Source organism: Athene noctua, chromosome 1 (assembly GCF_965140245.1).
Source record: "Athene noctua chromosome 1, bAthNoc1.hap1.1, whole genome shotgun sequence".
NCBI classification, from domain to species: domain Eukaryota; kingdom Metazoa; phylum Chordata; class Aves; order Strigiformes; family Strigidae; genus Athene; species Athene noctua.
This window is the reverse complement of record NC_134037.1, coordinates 69,596,938-69,623,153: the sequence shown is the minus strand read 5'-3', so window position 1 is coordinate 69,623,153 and position 26,216 is coordinate 69,596,938. Positions and strand designations below refer to the sequence as shown.

The following is a 26,216-nucleotide window of genomic DNA, read 5'->3' as shown; positions in this document are numbered from 1 at the left end:
TTGTTCCTGGTTTCCTTAAACTACATAGTGCTTCTCACTGTGTTTAGGCATTTTGTTGCTCCTTTCTGGAGAAAGGGAGCGTGAACTGAATGTGATACCCTTATACAGCCCCGGAGCTTGTTTGCAAGACAGATCCCTTTTTACTGAGGCTTCCCCAGGTCTTGAGAAGTTGGTGTCTCTGGACTGTATTCTGAATTGCCAAGTCTGAGGGTAAAGGCATTCTCTCCCATAAGACGGCCCCTTGACCCGTTATTTGTAAGCGTTATTTTCTGGGAGCAAAGGTTACGCTTCGCATAGGGCACTAATCAACACACAGTTAATTTTCACCCGCTGTGGCTTTTGCTTTAAGTCAAAATGCAGGAGTACAGTGGTGCCACCGCCCGTGACTTTTGCTGGGAGGAGTGAGAGGTACGTGATGGGACCCGGTGCCCTAGCTATTGCCACCAACTTTTTTTCCTTCCTCCTACGTTAGCCCTGAAGGTAGGAGGGAGAAATCGGCTCTAAGCGCTTCGTTGTCGAGTAACCCGAGCTGCCGTACACAGCCTTGGCTGTCGGTAACGCATCCCGTGGCTGCTTTTTCACAGGACGGTAGGGAGTGAAGGGGCTGAGGGGGGACAGGGACGTGGCGGCGGCAGCCTTGCCCCCCCCCCCCCCCCGGCTGTTTTCCCCTTGGCAAACGAGCAGTTATCACGTCGCGTTACAGTGTCACGCCGTCACGGCGCTGGCCGGACCCCACGAAAGGGCCGTGGCCTCGTAGGGGCTGCCGGGTCTCCCGGCGGGGGAGGATTCGGGGCAAGCGCCCCCCCGCCTCCCCTCGGCCGAGCGGCCCCGCGGCGCCCGGCGCTGCGGGAGAGACGGCGGGGGCGGGGCCGGGCCGGGGAAGTGTGGTGGTCACGTGGCGGGGTCACGTGGCGGGGGAGTCGGGCCCAGCCGCCGCCGCCGCCGCTCCGGTAGCGGTGAGAGACGGAGCCGGGAGGGCGGGAGGGGAGGGGAGGGAGAGGGGGGGAGGCGCGCGGGGCTGGGGCGAGCGCGGGGAGGGAGCCTCGGAGTGCGAGTGGCCGCCGCCCGCTCCGCCGCCGCGCCGCGCCTCGCCGAGGTGAGTGCGGGGCGGGGGGCGATGTGCGGGGCAGGGCCGCAGGGCGGGGGCGCCGCCGGGGGCTGGGCCAGACCGGGCCGAGCGCTGTGCGGGGCCGCGGGCGGCTACGGGGCTGCTTGCCTTTTGTGCCGGCAGAGCGGTCCGTTTCTTGGGGGTGGTGTATGTCGGGGGTGGGGGGGAAGGGGGGTCCGTTGTGTGCCGCGCGCTGCGTCCGTTCTGTGGCGGTTGCCCCACTCCCTTTCCGCGGGGGGCACCGGCCGGGCTGAGCCCCGGCCGCCGGCTGGCGTCGTGCCTGCCTCCCCCGTCAGTCTCGGGAGCGGGGCCGGGAGGGGCTGGCTGGAACCCCCGGTCTTTCCTTTATACCTGCGGCTCCGGGCGTTCAGAAAGCGGGCGGAGGGTGTGTGTGGGGGGTGTGTGGTCCCCGCCCTCTCCCGGAGGCCGCCGCTCCACCTTGCCCAGCGGCCGGGGTCCGGCAGCGGCCGGCGCTCCGGGAGCCGCGGGCGGCGGCGGGGCTGCTGCTGCCTCCGGCATCCCCTGTGACTCTCCGCGCGATCCCGGTAGCGCTCCGATTTTCCCGTTTTTTCCTCTCTAATTTTTTGTCTGCGTTCCCCCCCCCGCCCGTCTCCGCCTTTCCCCGGGAGGCGGAGGGGCAGACGGTTTGGTAATTTGCCCTGCGATACGGTAAAATTCGCCTTGCGAATGCAACTCCTTCGCCGCCTTTTGTGTTGTGTCTTCGCGTCGTGCCTTTCAGTAAACGTCTGCTGCGAACATGCTCGAGCACCTTGGCTCCCTCAAGGTTTCCTGAAAAGTGCAGGAATCATCTACCGATTCAGTACTTAAATTTGACTTAAACAGTAAACCGTACAATTAAAACAGCTGTATGGGGCCAAATCAAAGGTCCGTCTAGTTTAAATTCCAGTTCCTGCAAGTGGCACCTAACAGATGCTTAGGAAACACCATAACAACAGGGTTAGCGTGGTGCGGAGCTTTGGGAAACCGGCCAGGCCTCCAGCAATTTGAGGTTAAGGGACTTCCTAACTCGAAGGTGATATTTTACTATTTAAGAGCTCGTTTTCTTCCGTGACTTAGTTGTGCATGTTTTCAAAAAAGAACAAGACAAAGGCCTCTTAACAGAAAAGGTTTTGCTTTGCCTTCTTTAAAAAAATAAAATTGCACTCGTTATTGTTAGAGACAGTTTAATTTTGCCAGGATGAAATTTGCCTGTCCAAGGATAACTGATTCATGAGCAACATATTGGGTCTTATAATAGCTAAGGGGTATTTGCAAAGGATATTTTCTACATATGTGAGCTGTAAATAATAACATTGGTTCTTAATGTTTGTTTTTATCAATCATTTGCAAAATTTAAGTCTTGCAAACCTAAAATATCTGTTTAATAAAACGCAATATAGTAAGAACTTGAACAAAATACCGATTTGCTGTAATACAGTATTGACAGCTTTGAAGGTGATTATATGAATATGAACCACTATCATTTAACTATTTCTATTTAAGTGTAAAGAGTTAACTTTTATAAAAAGAATAGGTTTATTAATGGAGCAGATTTCTCACTACATCAAGATTTCTGGTAAAATTATTTCAATAATCCCATCATAGATTTTTTTCGTAATAACAAAATCATGGTGATCCCGGGGATGACAGCGATCAACTTGATCCTGCAATCCTAATTCAAGAAATAGCTTCATGCCGGGAGCTCCTAACCTGATTGCTCTTATAAGGAACATTTGCACGAGTGGGCCTCGTTTTTCACAGGCAATGTGAATGTCAAGCAAAGCAGAGCTATTTCAAAATACTGCATATCCCCCCACGCCCCCAATGGAATTTTATAAGAAGGTCATTATCAGTTTCTTGGGGGCTGAAAGGAGGTAGTGGGTTGGTGTGTGTGAGTGTGTGTGCATATATATAGATATTTATAAGATTAAAAATAACTTAGAAAACTGACAACTGTAACTGTTGTGAATGACTTTCATGGAAATATGATATTTTTTTGTACAACAGACTGTGGAATTTGTTCTCACCTAGTCAACAGATGTTTATTCTAAAACCCTTAACATATGTCACTATTCTATAAAAACCCTACTGACTTTGAACTATACTGAACAATATGGACAGCTTAAAGTAGTAAATAGATTTTCTTCAATAAGTTGATGAATAGATTTAAATGGTTCTATTGTAAGCTTACACCAAGAAAACTGTTGCAGTGCAATTTTCTTTAGCTCACTGAATCATTTTTATCATAAAAAAATGATAGGTTCAGCTGAACTTTCAAATAAAATCAGGGTTTTTTATAACTAGCCTCTAGAAAAAGTTGTACTTGTTTTATGTAATTATTAAGCATACTTACAATACACAGCTTTTAACAGTACTTTTCATTAGTAGGTCTCAGAGCACCTTGCAAAAGAATTCAGTGTAATTATCCTCTTCTTATCTAGGGGTAATTATTCTCATTTTATCTAGTGCTCATAAAGAGATCATTGTCTGCCTGTTATCGCTGTAAGAAACTCTGTAAGAAGGTCTAATAATAAAATCAGGTTTTTGATATTATTTTTAATTAAAAAACCCCCTGCAAACACAAATTTCTGTTATGTAGTCTTCTGTGGTAGCATTTTTATTTTGTTTAATGATGCCTGAGGTAATTTCATACTATACCTTCCATACCAAGGTTGGAAGCTAAGTCTGCCCTTTAAGTAGAACAGACTTCTCAGTGTTAGGAGATCCCTGCTGAAAACTTAGCCAAATTCACTGATGAGTTAGAAAATGATTCAAGACAGTTTCCGTTAAGGTGGTTGAAGTAGTAATGGTGCATGTCTCTAGTTCAGTTACCAGGGAGCTTGGCTGCTAAGAGATTTTGTACAGATGTTTGTTGGTATCAGGAAAAAAAAAGGGGGGTGTGTGTATATGAATGAGTTACACGGCCAGCATCCTTAAATCTTCTTGTTTTATCTTCATTTCCACCTTGCAGAGCTGGTAGAAATGGTCTGGAATCTCACGTTTCATTGTTGACTGGTGGTTCCAGTCACCTTCAGTGTCCCATTTTTGTACTGTGCATCTGGTAGCAGAACAGACTTATGATGCTGGAAGTGCACACCCTTAAATTGTTGTTTTCCAACTGCTTCCATCAATTGGGATGTGCAGATGGTTATCGCTAATTATATTATTAGTGCTTTTTAGTAGCTTAGTTTAGAACTTGAGGTCTTCTATTGGGTTGGTATTTTAGAGAAAGCTTTTTTTTTTTTTTTAATTCAAGACGATACATTAAAGCATTGTCATTTAGGGATAAAATACAGGTTAGGAAATATATGAAAGAATTGATAGTGGAAGGATTATAATTTGGGAACTATATACTATACTATGTACTAAATAGTCTGGGAACTGTGTTCCCAGATAGTGTAATGCTATCTAGAAACGTGAGCTGCATATAATTTAGATCCAAGTTGTAAACCCTTTATTAAAGGGGATGAAGGCTTACCTACAGTAATGAAATGTTTGCCAGCAGTCTTAAAGGTGATTTCTGTTGACTCTTTGTAAAAACAATGCTTGCTTGTTGGCAGGCTAGCATCTAGGCTCCCGTTAGATATGTGTGGATTCAGATGATTTGGAAAAAAGGTCCAAGAGGAAGTGGTCTGAGAGGTCCAGTTCCAAGAAAGTTTTCTGCCTGTTTCTGTGTTTGTTGTTTTTGTGTGACTCTTGTTTTGATTCATGGTTTTGTATTTGATCCATTATTTTTATGTTGTATTATTTTTAATTAATGCCTTTGTTTACATCATTTTTACAGTACTTAAAACTTTAATGTCTTTTAAATGGTCTGTGATAAGTTTTCACTTTGTGCCTATACCCATGAAAGACCTTAGTATTACTTAGCTGCACATCATATCCTGGATAGCTGTAATATCTCAAAGCTGGTCTGGAGAACCTCCCACTGGAAAGCTGGGCTGTTGTGTAGCGTGGAGGTCCTGATTCATTTGTGATTGTTGTCTTCTGCATAGTTTCAGAGCTAGCAGATCTAGCTGGTAGACATACGCTTTGCTGGTACTCTGGGTTTGAACAGTCTCCAACATCCTTGTCTAGTGCGAAGTACTGTTTGTGAATCATGTACTTGAAGATTAACTCTCCTATTAGAATATAAATATCTGGCACTTCGCAGTACTAATATCAATTCATCATATCAGTTCTTCCTTTGCTTTGTACATGTGATGGAATAGATTCCTCTCCTTTGAAGATACTCTTCTCATTAAATGTTTGAAGCAGGTATCTTGCAGCTAAAGTGTTTTCTAAATAAAATCTTCATCTATCTCTTGTTTCACTAGTTTGAATAATAATTGCAAAGTAAAATTTGGAAGAAGGCCAAACCCATTCACATAGACATTTAAAGAAAATTACTGCAAATACTTTTCTAGTAGTACCTGGCACCATTTAAACAGACAAAAACCATAGAAAGGAGCTATAAACGTATAAATATTTCTGCATGTATATTAAGAATACTATAGAAAGGCGGTGTTTTTGAAGATAAGTAGCAAATAAAGTTATTGTGAAAAGCGAAGGTTGGCTGCCTGCTGTGATTGTGATGGATCGCAGTCCACAGGAGGCTCTTTAGTTGGAGAAAGACTGTAGCTAACAAATTCTTAAATTGTGTGAGAGAGAAAGCATTCTCATTTTTATTCTCTTTTGGGTGCAGTATCTAATACAGTGGGAACTCTGGTCCATTGGGTATCCAGGCATTACTAGCAATGTTATTTCTGCTTGTGCTTGATAAAGGACAGATTTCCCTTCTTTAATGGCACAGTGGAATGACTTCTAGGAAATCCTGTCAGCTGTAAATAACTGAAAAATAAAATACAACCCCAAAGATCTACCTGTCTAAAATCTGAGTAAAATACACAAAAGGGAGATTGACTAACACAAATTCTCTATTGCAGATAATATAGACTGTGAATAATAGTTAATGTTGTATAAAAATATAAAAAACGTTACTCATAAAGCTATTTTAAGTGTTAAGTAAAAGTTGAAAGGGGGCGTGAATTCAGCTAAGGGAGAAGGAGGAAGAGTTATATATTTGCGGTGTCTTCCCCAGCTCTCATGAGTGATGTAAGTATATTAAGAACTGTTACTATATAAATATCTTGGCTGCCATACAAGTGCCCTACATAGTGTTTGGAAATGAGGGAGTTGAACAGTGTAGGTGTTGAATCAGCTTTAGATATTTTACCTTCCTTTTTCCCAGGCACAAAAATACGGACCTACAATGGTGTATCAGTTCAGACCAAAGGTGTTTCTACATCAGTATCTTGTTTTTTAACAGTGGATAGCAGATGCCTAGGGAAGAGTATCATAGGGTGTGCAGATAGCTGAGTGTCTGAAGGAAGTATCATTGGCTTCTAACAGGATGCAGTTTAGGGGTCTCTGGGCAGGTGATTTTGTATTGAATTATTTGGGTTTTAGTAGTTGTGGTGAATTTCTTTTTGAACCCTTGATATCTTTAGTATCCTATAACACAAGAAGGACAGAAGTATGAGTGTCCATTTTTAGTTAGGCTGTTGCCAGCTTAAGAGTTAAAATCTTCAACTCCTTCCATTTTGTATGGTGTAAAACGCTGTTATTTTTAATTTGTAAAATTTGATCTCAAACTCGTATGGATAAAGTTGAGTGCTTGATGTGTACTTATGGAATGTCAGGCCTTGTGCACAGACTCTTTTATTTACTGAGAAATATAAAAAAGAACTCTCCATAAAATCTTCTCACTTTCAGTAATGCCCAGTTTGTTTATGCTTTGCATTTCTCTTAAAATGGAACCTGAGAACTGCTTATAGCCATTTTTGCTCTTAACAATGTATCTTTTTATAAAGACTGTGGCATCCATGTCTGTGTTTGAATTGTATGTGTAGAAACCTAGGGAGCATAAAAAGCTTGCTTTTGAAAAGTAGTTGCCAAGTTTGTGATTATTTAGAAGAATGAAGTTTTGATTTAGATTCTGGTGTGAAGTTTTTATACTTGAGAAGCAGAGGACAGGTATTATACCTATATTTATCATATGATCATTCAAAAAAAAAGACATTCCTGAATAATTTGTAAACAGAACAGTGTGTAAATGAAATGGCTTTTTTCTCTGGCCAATACTCGAACTTTCACTTAATCTGTAAAGAAACAGTGATATAAATCAAATGGGTTTCATTTGCCTTTCCAGACTTGGATTGTTCTGGAGACTATTGAGGACTCTTCCAGTTCAGTATGGACTTATCCCTAGCTTGGATTCCTCTTTCCTCGTCTTGAGTGTTAGGGTTTGTTAGCAGATCTTTAAAGATGTTTGATGTCTAGGGCTAAGGATCCTTTATGGCAGGGTGTATAAATATATATATATTTAAAAAAAAAATAAAAATCTGTCAGAACAGAAAATGGGGCTATAGCTCCCATTGTCCAGTAGGTCTTTATGAATTTAGTTAGATGAAACAATGAAAGTGGTTTTCTAGAAGAGAGATTTAAATAAATGCATTTGAATCTTGACATGGGAGGCTGTGCAGTGAAAATCTGCTATCTTGCATGAATGAGCAAGGGATAAAATTAAACCAGCTCATGTTACAGGTATGTGATTTGAAACCATTTGCAGTCTTTCCAAAGTGGAGATGAAGATATAAAAAAAAAAGAAAAAAAATTAGAGGGATGGTGGAAGGGACACGGTTCGTCTAAAGATACCTGTAGCAAGCCCTGTTATGAATTGTAATAGACCACCATGAGCAAGAATTGGTCTGTTTCAACAACAAATTCCGTGCAGCAACAGGGTTCTATAAAAAGCAAATACAAACTGTAGGATTAAGTGATTAAGTCTTCTTCCTCTGAGTTACAGACCTTCCAGAGGTGGATCCTTTCCAGATTTTGCCAGCCTGCTGAGGAGACCATTCTCTTTTCCTTTACACCAGTAGAATAACCCTGTGGAATATGTATTCAATCCAATATACATTATTTCCCAGTGTTGCAAAGAGAATTTTTGATCTCGAAAGTCTGTTCACCAGGCCTGTAATAAGATTGAGGGAAATACACTGTATAAAAAAGTATTATTTCAGCTCAATACTCATGCTAGGAATATGCCTGTACAGTATTAGTCCCTCCCTTGTATTTCCAGAAGGTTAAGTATTAATAAAAAAAGGAATTGGAAATTGTTCTTTCTTCCACAGATTTAAACAAACCACTGATTAGAGAATCATGTTGTAGCCTGGGAGATGAGGAAGATTATTGTATGGAAAATTCTCATAATACAGTTTCATTTTCACTACTGTGCTGGTGGGTTTTGCAATCATTATTGTTAATACAGAGAGCAGATGACCTGAACAGTGGTTGTTCTGGGCTAAAAGTGACCAGTAATGCTGAAAGATTTAATAAAAAGATAGTGTCCTTTTTTCACGAGATGCAAAAGTAAAGTCTTTTGTCACTGTCATAGGGAGGTTATATTCCAAAGGTTGGGTAGTTACTTAATTCAGTCTTCCCCTTCCCCCTTTGAGGTTTGGTTTAAATACTTCTGGTGTAAGGAAGCTTCTAGGTGGTTTGGAGAGAAAATATTTGTGATTTAATTGTCTAGTGCTGCGGTGACAGAATGAGCTCTTGCTGGTTTTAAAATAGCATTGCTCATTGAATCTCCAGAAATGCTGGGAAAATTTTGTTCCCTGGTTTGGATTACAATTTGTGTCCTTGTCATCCAAGGATGAGTGTGAAAACCAAGAAGTGGCTGGTATTTGCTTTATGTTGGGCAGAGAATGAAAAAACAAGCAAATGACCTTTGCATGGGAAATGATAATATGATTTTTAAAGTGTCTTCAGGAGTATATCTGCTACTAGTTGTCCTTTTTTGGTTAAGGAAGATTTAATGGGATGCATATGTTGTGAGGATTTGGATCATGCTGATTTGCCTCCAGCTGCATTGTCACGGTTTTGACAAACATTATGGCTGATGACTGAGTATCCATCCTGATATGCAGCTATTTGTTTTCATTTATGTCTACTTCTGCTTTGTTTTGTTGGTGTGTAGACTAAGATCTCATTGCTTTCTGAACCTAACACTTGCTGAAGCTCTTGGAATAACTTTTCTCCCTTGGAGTGTCTTAAGAGGTTTGGGTTGTTGCCTTCTATACTGGCAGGACTAGAGTGGAAGTGTTGAATGAAAGACCTTTAAACACTCAGTTCTGTTTCTGTTTTGATTGCCCCGAATGACATTTTCATATGCACTTCTCTGTGTGTGGGCTGATAACGCTATTGATAAGAATAGGCCTGGGGTGATGCAGGTTGAGTGGAGAAAGCACTGGAGAACATACTAAAGAATCTATGACTTCTTTGAGTTTGTGCCCTTGATTAGGCTGGGCTTTTTTGGGGGGGTGGTATGGTGTATTTTTTGTTTGTTGTTTTGTTTGTTGGTTTTGGTTTGTGGGTTGTTTGGTTTTGTTTTTTTTTACAATCGTTAGGACAATTTCTTCCAATCTTTCTGGTTAAGAATTGTGACCCTATTTTCTGGATACTTGATATTGTTATTGCCTTTGCCTTAATTGAAATTTATAATTTTACAATTTTGTGGTATGCTAGGGAAGACTGTGTTTTGTTACTGCTTCCTTGTTTCCTCTACATCTTTATAGCAAACGTAGTCACGAAAGAAATCTTGGGTGGTTTTGTTTTGTTTTAAAGCACCTCATTATGTTAGCTGATCTAAAAATCTATCTGGAAAATTGCCCCAACTTAAAAATAAATAACAATTGCATGCAGACATACTTGGCTGCACAGCAAGATCTATTTTTAGAAAACGGTTATGTCCTATTTTCACTTAATTTTAATGATCTGGAGTTTTACCTGCATTGAGAAATCCTAATGAATTTTGGCATCTTTTCCAGTCCTTCCTAACAGATAAATACACGTGTCCTCTGGATCAGATTTCAGAATCATTTGTGTAGGGGGAGCCCTGCTTACCTGTCGGATAACCTCAGGTATTCCAATAATTCCTAATGCATTTGAAGCTCTGCCTCTGCTTGTTTGGTGTCTACTCTGGCAGGGCCTTGTGATTGAGAAGGTGAAGTAGGCTGTAGGAGGTTGCTCCCATATAAATACAACGTACTCAAAAGCAGTTGCAGTCCCATGTAGGTGAGTGTTCTGATGAAATATTTTCTTTTTTTAAATAAACCTGTATCCGTATAAGTTAACAATTACATTTGGGCTCTATTTTTGTTGTGCACTAGTTGATGATTACAGCAGCAGACTAGGGGTCAGGACTTCTGTATCTCTCTCTTAATTCTATCATGAGCTTCTCTAGTTCCTTGAGATGCTTAATTGTCTTTTACTCGGCAGTATAATGGGAATAATGCTATTTTCCTACTTCTCCTAGGATCACTGAGGCTAGTAGAGTACTTCTAGGACACTGGATAAAAGGTTCAAAGTTCAGGATCATGTTAAAAGAAATTGTTGTGCAGTTGAAAATTAGTCAAATTATTTACTCAACTGAAGAGGAATAGGTTATGTAAAGGTTAAACTAAAAAAGTTGCAGAAAGAGGGGAGACAAATAGGACAGACTAAGCTATAAATACTGTTATGTGACTCCTTATTTCCTTGTTTTCTTGTTGATTTTTGAGACTCTGAATTCTTAGCCTATCAATGTCTGTAAACCATGAGACACAGCAATGGTGCTAACGTAGATACTTTAATAAGATTGGCAAAAGTGCATGCCTGGATGAGGTACCTGTATAGGGCACATATTCAGACAGATCCACTAAAGCACTCTTGTAGTTGATAAAGTCCTTTACCTGTATGTAGCAGACAGTGAATCACAGAAGGTAAATTAGAACATGGTGTGTTTGGGAGTTTCGGGAGTTAGCAATGACAAGTCTGTATCATTCATCGGCAAGGGTGCGTTCGTGACGGAATGGTTGATTCAGCAGTTCAGTGCATTTTTTTTCTCTCCTATGCAATAGAAAATGCATCTGTAGACTATTCAGCTTTATCCTCAGAGATGCCTTTTGGCCACAGATTTTTGAGTAAGGTTGTGGGAGTTTGCATTTTCACAATCCTTTAGCAATGGCTGTGTTTATTGAAGCAGTACAAATAAACCCAGGGATGCTCTTTTGTTGAAAAGTCTGATCCTACGTGTTCGGGATTGTTTCTGGAGGACAGACTCCTAATTCCGATAATAATTTTCTTTAATAGCTATTATGCTCCGGATTTATGTTTGAACAGTGTAGTACACGGTATGCAAAATACAATGTATCCATGTCACAGATTTGTTAAGACCAGAATTAAACATCAAGGTTAGGTAGCCTAAACTTATGCAATGGTACTGTCTTTGCATTATGTGTGAAGCTGGGTGCTTAAGTTAAACTAAAGCAGTGTTCTTTTCAGAAAAAGTAATTATGGGATTTTCTCTTATTGTTAGACTTAAATTCATGATACAGGTAGGAAGCTGATTCTCTCATGTAGTCAACTGTTAATAGGTTTGTTCTTGCATGTAGGTATAGGTAGAGACCTTGTGAAGAGGAGAGTACTTCAAGGGAAAGAGGCAAAGATAAAATTCTGTAGGTCTCAGAGAGGGGTAAGAAAAGGCAAGGAAGTCTTTGCTTTTCATTTTGAGTCTTATCAGTGTTCTGGTGCAGATGTTTATTCAGAAATTTAACTGAACAAATGAAACATGACGTGAAAAATGCAATGAACTAAACTGCATTCTTTCATGATAATTTTCTTCACTAGGTTTCTCAAGTTGTGGTGTGAGGCTTTGTGGGTGTCACACCTTGAGCTGCTTGCCACCTCTCTTTGTAACGTCTTGTTTACCTGTCTTTTTCCTTTCTATTTTTTTTTGAGAGACTTTCTCTCTTCAGAGATTTACTTGCCTTCTTTGAGTAGCTGAGTAAATTCAGAGATCTCTCAGGGATTTAAATTCATCAAAAGATGATAATGCTGTCATGTTTCTTGCCTTGTCCCTCTGCATTTTTGAGTTTTTCTTTCAGGACAAGCTCCTGTGGCTATGCAGTTGATTCTGTGCATAGTTCCTCAAAGTGAGACTGTTAAGGTTTTTGCTCTCTAGACTCTTGATGTTTGTTAGGTGGCCTGTACAGTAGTACTCAAGCCTTCTCTTTCAAGCTTTTCTTGCAGGATATTTCAAAGCTGTCCATTCTAAAGTACAAATAAGTGATAATAGGGAGGGAAAAGTTGTGGAAGATGCAGGTGTCCACACCAAATAAAACTCTCAGAAGTGCACAGCTTATTTGGCAGCATTAGGATATCTAGTGCACTTTGCAGCATGCTTGCTGTGAACTGACAGCCAAAGACCTTTTGTTCAGTGTTTTGGAAAATTTTGGGCCCAGAACTGGTCAAAACACTGTTCAGACAAAAACTGGTATATATCACTGCTCTGAAAGCCATAATGTCTCTTTTTATATTAAGGTTTTCAGACTTAAGATATTCTGTACTCTCTGCTGCTTGAAGGATCAGAGGTTTAAGAAACATGATACTTCAAGTTGTGAGTTATTTGCCCTAGCACCCATTCACATGGATTATTTTCTGTAGAATTGTTTTGGTATTTACAAAGTGGGCAAAAGCATAGATTATTCCTAGAGTAGATTTGTTTTTTCTGTGTTTGATATATTTTTTTTGTCTTCTAAATTCTGAAATCATTATTGATGAGTCTTAATTATAAACAAGACATATCCTCATGTTGGTGATAAGTCTCAATCTGCCTTGGAACAATTACCTCTTTCTTAGCATGATGTCAGTGGAAAGCCTGAAAATGCTGCCACACAGCAGCTTGCTTTCTCAGCTAGAAAGGAAATGTTTATTGTCAGTGGCTTGTTAGATCTGTAGTATCATAGAAATTGATTTTGTGTAGTATAGTCATAACATCTTTCAGTCAAATGCCCTGGCTCTTTGTGGTTATACCCAAAATCAGCAGGGTATCATAGTGTGTTCGTAGCTTGAGCATATGAAGACGTATTTTGCTGAATCTAGGCCTTGATCAGTTAGAAAGGTTGCTTCCTGCTTTCCACTGCTGGTTTTTGGTGCATGTTTGTGTTGTGCAGAAACAAAAATGAAAATAAAGTATTGGTATTATACAAAGGGTTTGGGTTGAGATGGCCATATTGGTTGTCAAAGAGGTGTTTTTGTCCTGTCCTGCTTCCCCAGCCCCAATAACGCTATATGATTACAGTATTAGCCAAAAATGTGCTTGGAAAGAATCTAGCATGAGGATAACACATTTTCTTCTCTCAGGAGCTTGTAAGCTCTATTTGTTTTTTAAGGCAAACACCTGTGGTACACTTCTATTAGTTGGGTCTTTATGGGAATGATAATAAAGGAATCACTACCATCTTAATTTTTTCATCAGCATTTTATCTCTGTGTTTAATTGCTGATTGTACATTGTTTTTCTAGTAACACACTCCTATCTCCCTATGTGAACTTAAAGTGTCTAATTTATTGGGACAGGATTGTCTTGCTTAGTGGATTTTATGAATACGTCATTTCTCATGTCAAATGATTTAGCTTTTCATTAGCATGCTAATAAAACAGTTCTTCAACAATTTTTGGCTTTTCTCAATTTTTTTTTTTTTTTGAGTGTAAAAGTGTCTTACAAATGCTGTTGCTAAACTGAAGGACACAGACTCTCCCATGCTCTCCCTGCAAACCCTGTATCCCTACTAAGCTAATTAAACATCCCTTGTACTAGATGGCAGATGACGCTGTGTAGTATGTATGTAGGGGCTGTTGGCCTGTTACTCAGTCCAGGAAACTGATACTATGCCTGAAGTCTGATTCGGGCCTTTTGCCCAAGAGCTTTAGCATCATGGCTTCAAAATAAAACTGCATGAATTCCATATGTTAATCTAGTGCTCTTTTTACCCTGTGAACCACCTGCTTGTTCTCTGTGTGACCTTAATTCACCTCATTTTCCCAGAAGGAAACTTGCTCCTTGTGTTTCTGCTTTCCTCTTAGAGGGATTCCCTCCATCTTCATCATTAACTGCATGACCAGGATAATGTTTGTCATAACCTGATGTCTCAGCTGGAAGGAAGCAGATCAGTCACTGGTCAGGTTGGAGCCGTCTTCTAAAGGTTGACCTACTGCTGCTATATGACACTACAGGGTTTTGACAAATAACGGTTACAATTTTTCTTCTCATGTGTGCATACACAGATGTCTTTGAATGGGTGGGGGGGAAGTAGAAGTACTAATTTCTGTATAGCTCGTCTGTTGTGAACCTGACACACTCATTGTTGATGCCATATTCATCCATCTGAAACCTTGTGTATGTTGAGATTTGGGTTATGAAGACTCTATCTTTTCCTGAAGTTTTAAAGAGAAAAAAACCTAGTATGTCTAAAGGGCATTAGCAGACAAAATGTGTCAAAGTCTGGCTGTGACAGTTTGCTATGTCTTCCCCTGCTGTACCTGTTAGAGACTATCACCAGTCCACTGCTGAATGATTAGAAGAGAATGTGTGCCTGTACCTCATGCAATTTACTTTAGAATTTGGCTTTTTAGTTTGGTCTTATCTTCACTGTCTGCTTTTAAACGGAGATTCAGGACCTTTTTTTGTTGTGATGGAAGTGCAGACCTGGGTCTGTAATGGAGGAGGAGCCTTTCTGACAATACCATAACCAGAAGTCTTTTTTTACTATGATATGTCAGAGAGCATTTACAGGGTAGCTAAAAATGGATATAAAAAGATAACTATTTTTAAGTGGAACTTTTTGTCTAAGTCTATTGTAGTAAATTTAGCCTTCAGAATGAGTTGTCAAATTTAAATGAAATAGCTTGGTGAATAAATATTACTTAATTTTTTTTTTTTTTCTGAAGCTTTAAAGTACATCAGATCACTGAAATGAGGTATATTATTGGGTAAATAATTGGGTTCAGTTTGCTGAAGGGGCAGATCAGCTTGCAACAGATTTTCTTCAGTAGGCATAGATGGAAATTGTGTCTTAATTTCAGTGTAGTTTGTAAATTTTTTTTTTTTAAGGAGAAATGGAAGAGGATTTTTTAACAAAATGTGATAAAAATGAAATGTGATGTTGCGATCAGTTATTTCTACTGATGTAGTGATGTAGTATCCAGAAAGTCACCTCAGTTCACTATCCAAAGATAATGCTTCCTTTTACTTAAATGATTAATTTTTAATGAAAAATATGATTAATAGAGGCGTATGAATCCAAAATATCCAGTGTACTTTTATTTATTAGTAACCTTCTTTAAATCTTATAAAACTTGGATTTGTGTAAATGGAATTCTAGTTTCCTTTGAACCTAACGATACAGTTATGATTTTGGAAGGTAATCCTAAAACATAATCCTTTAAAAAATAGAAACTTCTTTTTTTGCTATCTCCGGTGACATTGGGTTTGACTGTTGGCAGTGGTAACTTCTTTTTCTAGACTGGGTCTTACAACAGTTCAGAGTACCTTGTGTACTTGTAGTCTTACACATGCATATACTGGTATTTATAATCAGTGGTATTTATATCTGGCAGTTTGGAGAACATCTGGTCCTGAAAATGAGAAGGACTATTTCCCATTCTTTAATATCAAACAGGAGATCATCAATCTGAATAAATGTATGCTTAAATAATGTAATTACTTAAATTTGAATGTTTTATAGCATTAAAGTCAGAAAAACAAAATATCAAATATGAGGTGTGAGCTATGTTTACATGCAAATCAACATCAATTTAAGGTTACTATCTAGTAACAAGCTTTCTTTCAGAAAAGGAGTAGAAATGCAAAATCAAATGAAAATTGTATATTTAAATCAAGTTTCCTTGCTTGATGATTGAAATAGTGACTATTTTTGGTTATTGTAAATGATTTTGAATAACCTGTCCTGAGTAGCAGTCCATCTGCAGTGAACTGCAGGAGAAGTGTTTTGACACAGTGCGTTTTACTAAATGTTGATGGACATTTTCAAATATGAAAACAAAAAGCAGAATAGTAGTTACGGCTTTTCCTGTGGATTCAAATACAGGTAAGTTTTGAAGCAAGATGGAAATGGACAGGAAAACATCAGATGAGCCATGCTTAGTGGTGGTAGGATTGTAGCACAGACTGGAAGCCAGTAATGGTGAACTGTTCCTTCTTATTTCAATGCCATCTTTCCCTTCAGTATTAAGGAGGATGCTGCAGTTCTGTCCCATGGGGAAGTTCCATGGTGCAGCTGGGCTGATCTAACATCTTTCTGTTTCTGAAAGGTCTCCCTGCACTTAAGTCTTGTGGATCCTGCCTGCTCCTTTGTTTCAGCTCCAACACTCATCTGAACCTTCAGAGCTGATCCAGCTCCCTTAAGGCCACAGAATACTCCTCACTTTTTAAATATTTATTTTCTGATGTTTTAGGACACTGAGTCTGCCCAAGAAGATGTCAGTCAGGCACCCGACAGTGAACAGAGGGACAAGGGCCAGCCAGATCTAGGAAGGCAAACTGGAGTGGGTCATAGGGGTGATGGAGATAAAGAAATCTTTCTGTAGCGTAGGCTGCTTTGAACAGTTTTCTTGTCTTGCAGGCCTGTTTCCTCATCTGTTACAACAGGAGTCATACTTGCCTATCTTACAGGGTTGCTAAAAAGACTTTGTAATGTGTGCATTCAAGGCATCATAGGTGAGAAAGATATTATAGAAGCAATCCTGCCTTACTGTGTGCTGAATGTACTACTACTTTTGCCATAAAACTTTATTTCTGAAGAGGTAAGCTGTCATAAAGCCATTGGGTTGCCATTGATAATGGTAATTCTGCCAGTCATGTATCAGCTCTTCTGTTGAAGAATGATTGAAGCTCTCTTAGTGTTAACAGTTTTGTGGGAAGAGCAGGGCTAGCTGTTTGAATCATTGAAGGTTGCTATGAGAAAGCTAGTAGTGTTTCTATAGGGCATACCAATGTAATTATAGAAGTTTCTTTTGAAAATTGATAAGGTGTCAGCTATTTGTAGTTCTGCTTCAGAGAAAGTAAACCAGTAGCAGATGTTGAACAGAGCGGATGACCTGCATGTATCCTGATTTTCCTTGCAGCTGCATGTGGCCTTTCAGAAGATAGGCTTTGGTTTGCTTCTTGTCTGTTAGAGCTGATCTGGGTACAGTTCTGAGAAGCAGCAGTAAAGGCCATTTGCCATCAACTCATAGCAGTTGCTTTGTACTTTGGCTTTTGGCTCTTGCAAGGAGAGCAGCAGCTCCAAGAATCACAGAACACCTTGCATGGTGGAATGTTATGAAACTGTAAGTGCCTTGCTATGCTCCGCTTAAAAATTTTGATGAATTAAAATATTGAAGCATTGAGAGGAATAGTCCTGCGATACCTGTAAGGCTCTGTATAAGAAACAAACACTGTTTTATTGTAGAACATCCCTGTGTATGTGCTCCCCATCCCAGTGGGAGACTGACAGCCCAGCAGAAGATACTGTCTGTAGTGAGATGCCTGCATACTAGAGCAGCTCTACATTGCTCTAGTATGTCTGTCTAGAATCTAGCAGTGTCTTGCTTTATTTTGCTGTCATACTGCTCTCTGAAATGGATTTCTTCATCTGAAATGAAAATTTGTAAACATAAAAGTGCAAACTAAAGTTTGTGAGTTACATTTATAAAAAGCCATGTTACTGGTTTCAGTCAACTGAAGTATCAATTTAACGTTTTTTTGGATGTGAGGTTTAGCTTCTCAAGCTTTAATCAACATAAGATATGAGTTGATAGAATTAGCTCTGCAGCCTTTTTTGCTTACATCAGTTACAAGACTTCAGAAAGTACTTTGCTTCAGATGCTAATTGTAGTCAAGCAGCTAAAAAGAAATCTGATGGATTGAGTATGGTATAATTTTAGTGGTATTTTGCCCTTAAAGGGGGGAAAAAGTCCATGAATCTTGTTAATACTGTCTCCTACCTACTTGATACCCAGTAGAAATAACAAAAAAATTAAATATATGCAAGGCAATTAAATGGGCTGGACCTGTCTTGGAATACTGAGGGTAGAATATCTTTCTCTGTGTGGATGGAAACAGGAAAGAAGTTTTAGAGAGCTCCTAAACCTAATTCTATACTTTGATCATTCTTGAGAGCATGGGGAAGAAAATTTGGTTTTGTTACATGGCATTTAAGGGGCCTGCTATGTCTGGGATCATTTGGGATTTACTTGCTCAAGGACTTTGTGTCCAGTGGGGATGGACAGGAAAGGATGGAATATTTTTTTTAATGTTTTTTGTGGTAATCCATCAGTAAAATGTTGTTTACTCTCATTCCTAGTGATAAATTTCTTGGATGGATTACTGTAGGAGTGACACAGTGGGGAATATTTGGAAGATATAACTGACTACAAATCTGTCAGGTGCATTAATTTGTAAAATTACTCGTTTCTGTATGATAATCATCTTTGGGGGTTTGCTTTTTTCAGGATTATTGTGGAACGTTTATCCATTCCCTGTCCATGTTACAGTTATTTGAAGTTATATTTAACATGTTTGGAACAGTGTATGCCATTTTCTTATGCTCTCATGGCTTTGCAGTTTTATTAATGCACTGAAATGCTCATCCTGGGAACATTATGTGTTGGTTACTCATCCTTCTTCTCCCTGATAATCCTGGCAGCCTTTCTGTATTCTGCTTTGACTACTGACACAAGCATTACACAGCCCCTTGTACGAGAGAAATACATTACAATATGGACACAAGGAGAAACAGCAGTGACAGTAATAGGGTTGTGATAGTCTACGGTTATAAGCAAGACAGGTTATTTACATGTAATGTCTTGGGTTCTGTCTTTTTAGAAAGATAGGCTGATTTCAGGCAAACATATAATCTTTGGATTATATAATGAAGTATAACAGATTTTTCTTTTTCTTCTTTTCTTTTTTCTTTTTTTTTTTTAAATTTTATATCTTGCATCATTTTAATCAACCAGACCAGTACAGAGTTGGTAGGTTGACAGTCTGGTGAAGTCAGCATCTGTATCACATACTGTTCAGGGTTTTAAAATCACTAAGTAAATAGATTTTTCCTGCATTTAATTTAGGTTTTTCGTTCTTTTAATAGAAGAGAATTTTTGTATTCTGATATTGTAATTTCTGTTTGTTCATCAGCTGTGTTTGTTTCATGCTGTCATTCAGTAGAACAGTAAGTGAAAAGTAATGTATAATTTTAGTTACTGGGGTAGAATTTTCTTAAAATGTCATTCTTGGGTTACTGAATTTCAGAAGCTTTGTTCAGCTTTACGAAATACTGTATGTTTTACCTTTTTGTCTAAGTAATGTTTGTTTTTTCCATTCATCTACTACAGATCAAATGTAATGGCTGTTTCAAGCAGATGCTGAAGTGTTGATTTCACTGCAATCTAGCTAGTATAGATAACAAGAAAGCATGTAGTTTTCTCCTCGTAACCTTCTGTTATTCTGTGGTCTGTGCATAATGCACAGTTAATAGAAAAAGTATTGAGGTGTCATGACAGCATTAGATACTGAAGTAGTGTACTGTCTTATGTTCCTTGAATCTCAAAAGAAACTGAATATACTGATCCTCTTAAGCTATAGAATTGAAATCCTGAAAAAGATGTTTTAATGTAATTTGTTTTAATAGACTTTGTAAGCTCAAGGGGACCACTGACACTGCAAGATTATGATGGTACCTTGCCAAGCTGCTTACCAGAAAAAGCAGAATTTTCCTTGAGTGGTTTTCAAGGAGACTTTTTCAATACAGAAGAGGAACCTTCACTACAGATGTTGAGTTTTAAGAGGGAACAATCAGGGTAGATTATATATTAACAATGCGGCTTTTTTCTGATTGTTCCTTTTTCACCCCTTAACATAGACATACAGAAATACCATTTAATATACTAAATATTAGGCTTTTATACAGCTGTGGTGGTACTTCGTGAGGTACTTATGTAATAAAAAATGATTGTATTAAAATGTGTGTAACTATATAGTAATTCTAGGCATAGAAGGAAAAAAGCAATGATGTAGAATTTTAGGTCAAAATTATATTATTCATGAAATAATCTCAGATTGCTTTTATCTTATTGTTACTTTTGGCTAGAGTCTGCAAACATGATGGAATCCTGAGGAATTTACAGTCATGTTTAAAAAAAAAAAAAAAAGGCAACCTTTGCATGAGTGCAGGAGTATGACCTATATTTGTCAGTTTTAGCAGAAACAGCCTGCTAAGTCGCACATTATCTACTAAATGCAATGATAGTGCTTCCCCAAATCCAAGTTCTCAAAATGAAGTAGAAAATGTACGAATCTGACACTATTCAGTCAAGTCAGTCTTTTCTCTCTCTGTTTGAAAAGTTTACCATCTTCATCTGAAGATCCTTGTGCTTCTTGGGAAAGACAGTAAGGTGAAACTTGGCAAAGGGAAAGAAGAAAATCCAGACAAAGAATGCCAGTGATTTTGTTTTTTTCTTTTTAGTCGTGGATAACTTTAGCTTTGTGTGTATGTGTGCATTAGCTCTATGTGAATATTTATCTAAAAGGTAAAGATTTAACTGTGGTGATGAATCTTTCCTTTTGATTTTCATGCTTTGTATATTTTTTTTAACCAAAAAAAATCTTGTAAGCATAGGTTAGGTGAAGATGCTGAAAAGCATTGAGAGTTTTGTGTTGAGGAAGAGAAATAATTTGGTCCAAGAAGTTTGACAGTTACTCCGTTTATGTAACTCCCTGGGAAAAAAAAAAGAAATAAAATTACTTAGAGGACCAGCTAGGAAGTAGGGAGAATATTACTTAAAAAAACAAATGTTGTAAATTTATGGGGTTTACTCCTTTGGTGAAACCTGATTGTTCAATAGAAGACCATTTGCATAACTTCATAGAGATTATAGTTAGAACCAAGCACTATCTGGTAGTTGTACAGAGTTAAATGAATTACAGAAAGTCTGGCTATCTTGGGATGTTACCATGTTAAGAAATAGATAATACAATATAAAATGAATAAATTTTATATTTAAAATTATACTGTTTAATAGGAGATAGACAAAGCTGAACAGGAAGAATTGGCTTCTCAACTAAATTTTTAGTTAATTATAGAAATGAATTTTATAAACAAAATTTGAGTAGTTTCGTTTTTACATTGGCAGCATTAAAGTGAAGTGTTTAGAATTCCTACTTAAAATAACTCGTTGCTCTTTTTCTAGAGTTTCTGAAAGTCTTTTGCTGTTAATTCATTTTCATCTGTGGTCATTTTAACACATAGTTTTGTATCATATTTAAAAAAACAGAAGTCACAGTCCTTGCTCGCTGTCCTTCCACTGAATACCTCTGTAATCAGCAATTTTTACCAATTATGGACTTCTTGCTAGAAAGGTTGTAGTGTCACAGTCATGCAAGAATAATAATAAGAGCTGTTTGCCACTACAGCATACTGCTGTTTCTTATCCCCACTTCAAAATTTTGTATTTTATCTACCTGAATCTTTCATATGTCTAGGAGGAGCATCTGGTCAGGGTGAAGAGAGAATCATAGTTGTGAAGAGCTCTACAGAGTAAAACGGCAGGGACACACGACTGCTGTGCTAACTTACTTAAGTGCAGATGTGCCTTCCTACCTTCAGTTTACCCACCAGAATGTGACTGTGCATAGAGGACACCTGCATCTTGTTGGCCTCCTTGCTTCTGTCTGTACAGTGACCAGTCAACTCTTGGCATATTAATGCAGAGAGAGCAGCTTGAAAACGTTATTCACCTAACTGGCACCTATGTATGCAGCTAATCTCATGCCCTCTGAGTCTTGGTAGTGAAATAACTCACTTCTGTACAGAAGTCTTTGCTTTGCTGAAAGCATTCGTTTAAAACTCCTGGCTTTTACAAAGGCCTCTTCAGTGACTCTTGCTTGTCAAGGTTGCCTCTAAAGCAACCACTCTTTGAGGGAGTCTGTCTCCATGATACGATGTGGCTCTCTTAATCCAGAGACCTTGGCACAACCTTCCAGAATCCTGAGGAAAAAACATGGAACCTGAAACAAAAGGGGAGAGGTATGATGAGGAGATGAAGCTTGTTCCTTAGCTTTCCATCTCTTTATTGGGAGGGCAGGAGTATCCGTTCTCTACATCTAGACTTCTAAACAGTGGTTGTGAGGTGAGTGCAAGTTCTCCAATACAGACTGAAATCTTCAGTTATGGCACATTTGAGGGACAGTCAGGACTAGAGTTAAATTCTGTGTCCCAAAGCCAAAGACTGAGAAACTAGAGTTCTTTGAAAACGGCAACTCTTTTTGTATAAAATGAATAAATTAAAAAATATATCCAACCCATTGAAGGTCTCTTGTGTGAGAAGTGCCTTGCTTCACAGCTCTAGCTGAGCAGCCTGGAGTGAGCCAAGGGCTGTGCGGTGAGAAGCTCATACCCGCAATCCACACCTGTGATGCAGCTTGCAGGCATCACCGGCTTCTCCCTCCCCGCAGACTGATGCAGCGTCCTTCTGTGCTGCAACAGACTGTACTCAAAGTGCTTTGCAGCAATTATCAGATTCCTGACTGAAATATGTCTTGCTGTCCAGCAGAAATAATTCTTGTTTATGAGGCTTTTCTGAATTTTAGAAACTGGTGACTTCTGTTATTTTCTCCCTTTATCTCCCCCTCCTTTTTTAATTTTTTGTTTCTTGTGTTGCGGTGCATGTGTCACATACAAAGGTGCATTGGGATTTTGGGGGAGGATATCAAAACTTCAATGTATGTTCATAAGAAAGTATTCACAAAGCCTGTGGGCAGATATTGAAGATAATTAGGAACTAGCTGGAACTGCTGCAGGCTCGAGGGATGTTTGCAGGCTGCAGTAGGTTCCCTACGGGAAAGAAATTGCTCTGTAATTACAGGCAAGGTCAGTGCAGTAGTCAGTTCAATGGAAAAGAGTTTGTAAGAGCTGGGGCCCCTCTTTGAATGTCATTAATGAGAGACAGTTGTTACTACTTTTTAAGTAAATGTCCCTTGAATTATACATTGTATAAGTGTTCTCTGTGCTGCGAGGGTTGCAGCCCTTTCTTGAGAGAGAAGATTGACACTTGTAAGTGAAGGGAATTTTCTTGGTCACACTTCACATTTCTTTTAATCTCTAAAGATTTTTGAAAGCATGTTTCAGTGGTGTAAATCTGTGATTTGTTTAAAAGGCTAATACGTGTTATTTGTCTATTTTTCTTTTCTGAAACAGGTCTTTCAACATCTGTCTGAAGTATTTCAGCCCACTTCAGTTTAAAAATGAACCATATTTTCATGGCTGATGGGTAGCCTTGGCTCCAGGACATTGTAGTAGCCATCTTAAATTCATCCTCAAGAGATAAACATTGCTTGTCTCCTTTCTGAGGACAAACCCTTGAGTTCAGAAATATTCTGTGCCCAAAACTTATTGTTAGAAGCCTTCTAGTAGCAGTACTAGTTTCAAATACTCCTCCCTTCTGTTTCTCACTTGTTCTTTACAGTTCCACCTTCTCTGTTTTGCCAGTTCAGCTGAATGTGGGACCATGCTGGGACTGTGGTGGGGATTGATTTAATTTAAAACAAAAAAGAACAAGTTTTTGAGCACAGTTCAAACTGATTGAAATCTAAGCTGCTGTGGTACCATACCTCCCACACCCTTTCTTACATCAGCAATAGTGCTGGTGAATGTCCATGGTGAGTTCACTAAGGGAAGCTCCCTTAAAATGGATGGCTGTGTTTGGAGGGTAGGTTTTTGACGGGATCTGCTTCCTGAACTGCATGATTGGAAGAGGGCTGGATCTTGTGTTGGGAGAGGCTAGAGTGGTATGACTTGCCACAGGGGAAGCTGAGAGTGTGGCTGAATCTGCCAAACCAGATTTATATTAGCTAAGTTGTTGTGAATCTTCATTTCCGAAATTTTTGTTTGGATCATGTCTCTGATGTAGTTCAGAGCACCTTGAATGATAATCCTGTTTTAAGTGAGGGGCATGATGTGCCATGCTAAGGGTTGAGAAAGAAGTGATCAGAATTGCGGGAGCAGAAATATCTTCTGTTTGTCTTGCAGCTGAATGCTTTGTATTGTGAAGTCTAGTCTTCAGTTATTTTTCTGATTTGCTTCCTTGCCATATAAACATAACAGATCTAGCATTATTTGACTTGGAAATTTCCCATGAGCATGTTTGACCAGTGACTGATTAAAGGGACTTGCAGCGGTTCTTTCACAAGTGGATATAAGTATATAGTTGCTAAAGAAAGTGTTTAAAAAACCAAACCAAAGCCCACACCTATGTTAGGTATTTTCTTGTGTGTTTTGGTAGGTTCTGTTTAGCTCAAATAACCTTAATTTTGGGGCTGAGTCTGTTCTGCAATGCTTTTATCTTTTTTAACTTCTTTTCCCTGTGAACAGCATAACTGTTTACTTGCTTCCTCCATAGGCAGCGTTTTTAACAATTTATGGTATTTCATGTTTTCAGGCCTTTTGGAGAATGTGTATAAATTTGGCAACTCACAGTTAATGGCTTCTAACAGTTTGCTTAAGGACCCTTGGTTTTTTTCTTGAGAATATTTTTCCTGAAGGCATTTAAAAAATTGTCTCTTGTTCTTCCTAACTGTATTTTTTAAAATTTAATTCCCACTTAATCTGATGGTGTAGCAGCAAGCATTGAGAGTGGAGTATTTATAATAGTTCTAGAAATAATACAAATATTTCCCTTATTTTTCATATAAGACAACTATGTAGGGGAAAATATCTTGCACTTTAAAAAAATGTATACAACATACATATAGTGTTTTCTCCACTATTACAAGAACCCGGGAGGGTCATTCAGCACATCAGAAATGCTGATCATCTACTAGTATCTTTTAACTTCTCTGGGAGTGTAATTTGGTGGAGAACATGGTTGTCGTTTGTTGAAGTATTGCATTGAAATAAATTTTGTCAATACAGTGAATGTCTGCTGAACAGCTACTAATAGGAGCTTCACTTCTCTCAGTATGCCAACAAATACATTTTTCTGTCAGTTTTATTTGCTTAACAATATATAGATACATATAACTAACATTACAGTGTCTATTAACGGGCTGGCAGTTCTCACAGTGCCCAGCATTACACCTTTGCTACATAATCTGTTTCTGTGCAGTTGCTGGGGTTACAGATCTCTTTACATCTCTGATTATCATGACTGACTGTCTTGCCCAGGCCATGCAGCTGTCCCCAAGTAGGAGAAGAACGTCTAGAATTACTTAAACATCGTGGAGAGGAAACCGTTCAAGAACAAACAGAGCAAAACTCGAGCATATTCTACCATTTTTTTTCCTCTCTGCTTTCCCTTTATTTTCTAGGGGTGAAGAACATTTTTACAACTACTAGTTAGCTTATTGGCATTTGTTTAGAATCTTGTCCTCCAAATTAATTTTGTATTGTTGTGTAATATGAAAGAAAGGTGTTAACCTCAATCATTTATACCACAATGGAAGGTGAATAAAGCAAAGATAATTATAAGAGGTGAGTGAAAGAAGAGGAAAACCAGTACTTATTCAGGTCAAAATTACATTTTCTCCCTATGGAACTGGCTCATTTTTAATGGAAAAAAAATGCTTTTACTTCTGAACCAGTTGTCTTTTCTTGTATGTACTTCAGCCATTTAGTAATTGAGTAGTTAGTTTTGTTAAATAATTTTCTTTCCTTTTAGATAGAATTATTTAACAATTTATGTTACTTTATGAGTTGGACTAAATAACTAAATGTATCATCTTGCCAGCTTCTAGCTCTGTGGTATTGAGCCTGAAATATAGTGACTGTATTACAGAATGTGCCAGTTTTGTAGTATAGTGTTCAGCAGTAAACTTTAAGGTTACTCCCACAGTCCCCTTTTGATAACTGGTGGGATTGTCTGCCATCAGCTTGTGCAGAACCAGTTGTCGTTTGATCCTTTAGAGCAAATTACAAATATGTGGTCTCGTATTTTTTTAAAGTATCGTGCTATCTTCATGGATACTGGTGTATATTTTTTTGTTTCTTAGACTGTAAAGGGAGGGAAAACTGCAGTTTCCTTTGACCTTACGTTAAGTTTGACAGGAAGGAAATCTGGTTAGGCTGAAAAATCCTGAAATCTGGTAGCTTGACTTTTCAAAGACTGCAGCTTACATTTCTTTCTGTAAGATGTTTGGGCAGTCACAATCTTCAAAATGCAGGCTGTGAGTCAGTTTTTGTTTTGTTTTG

The 26,216-nt window shown here is 38.8% G+C and overlaps 1 protein-coding gene across 10 annotated transcripts in view; it reads left to right on the top strand.

Moving 5' to 3' along the window:
- Nucleotides 1-474: 474 nt before the first annotated feature.
- TULP4 (TUB like protein 4) overlaps nucleotides 475-26,216 on the top strand; it is a 165,186-nt gene continuing 139,444 nt past the window's right edge. For 4 of the 10 annotated variants that reach the window (XR_012632860.1, XM_074896494.1, XM_074896487.1 and 1 more), the window contains exon 1: nucleotides 1,002-1,096. The gene's annotated coding sequence lies outside the window, so the exon portion shown is untranslated. Of the gene's footprint in view, nucleotides 589-894; nucleotides 957-1,001; nucleotides 1,097-10,172; nucleotides 10,229-14,071; nucleotides 14,158-17,243; nucleotides 17,323-26,216 lie in introns of those variants that run through there. The other 6 variants (XM_074896490.1, XM_074896488.1, XM_074896489.1 and 3 more) reach the window with 6 other exon arrangements.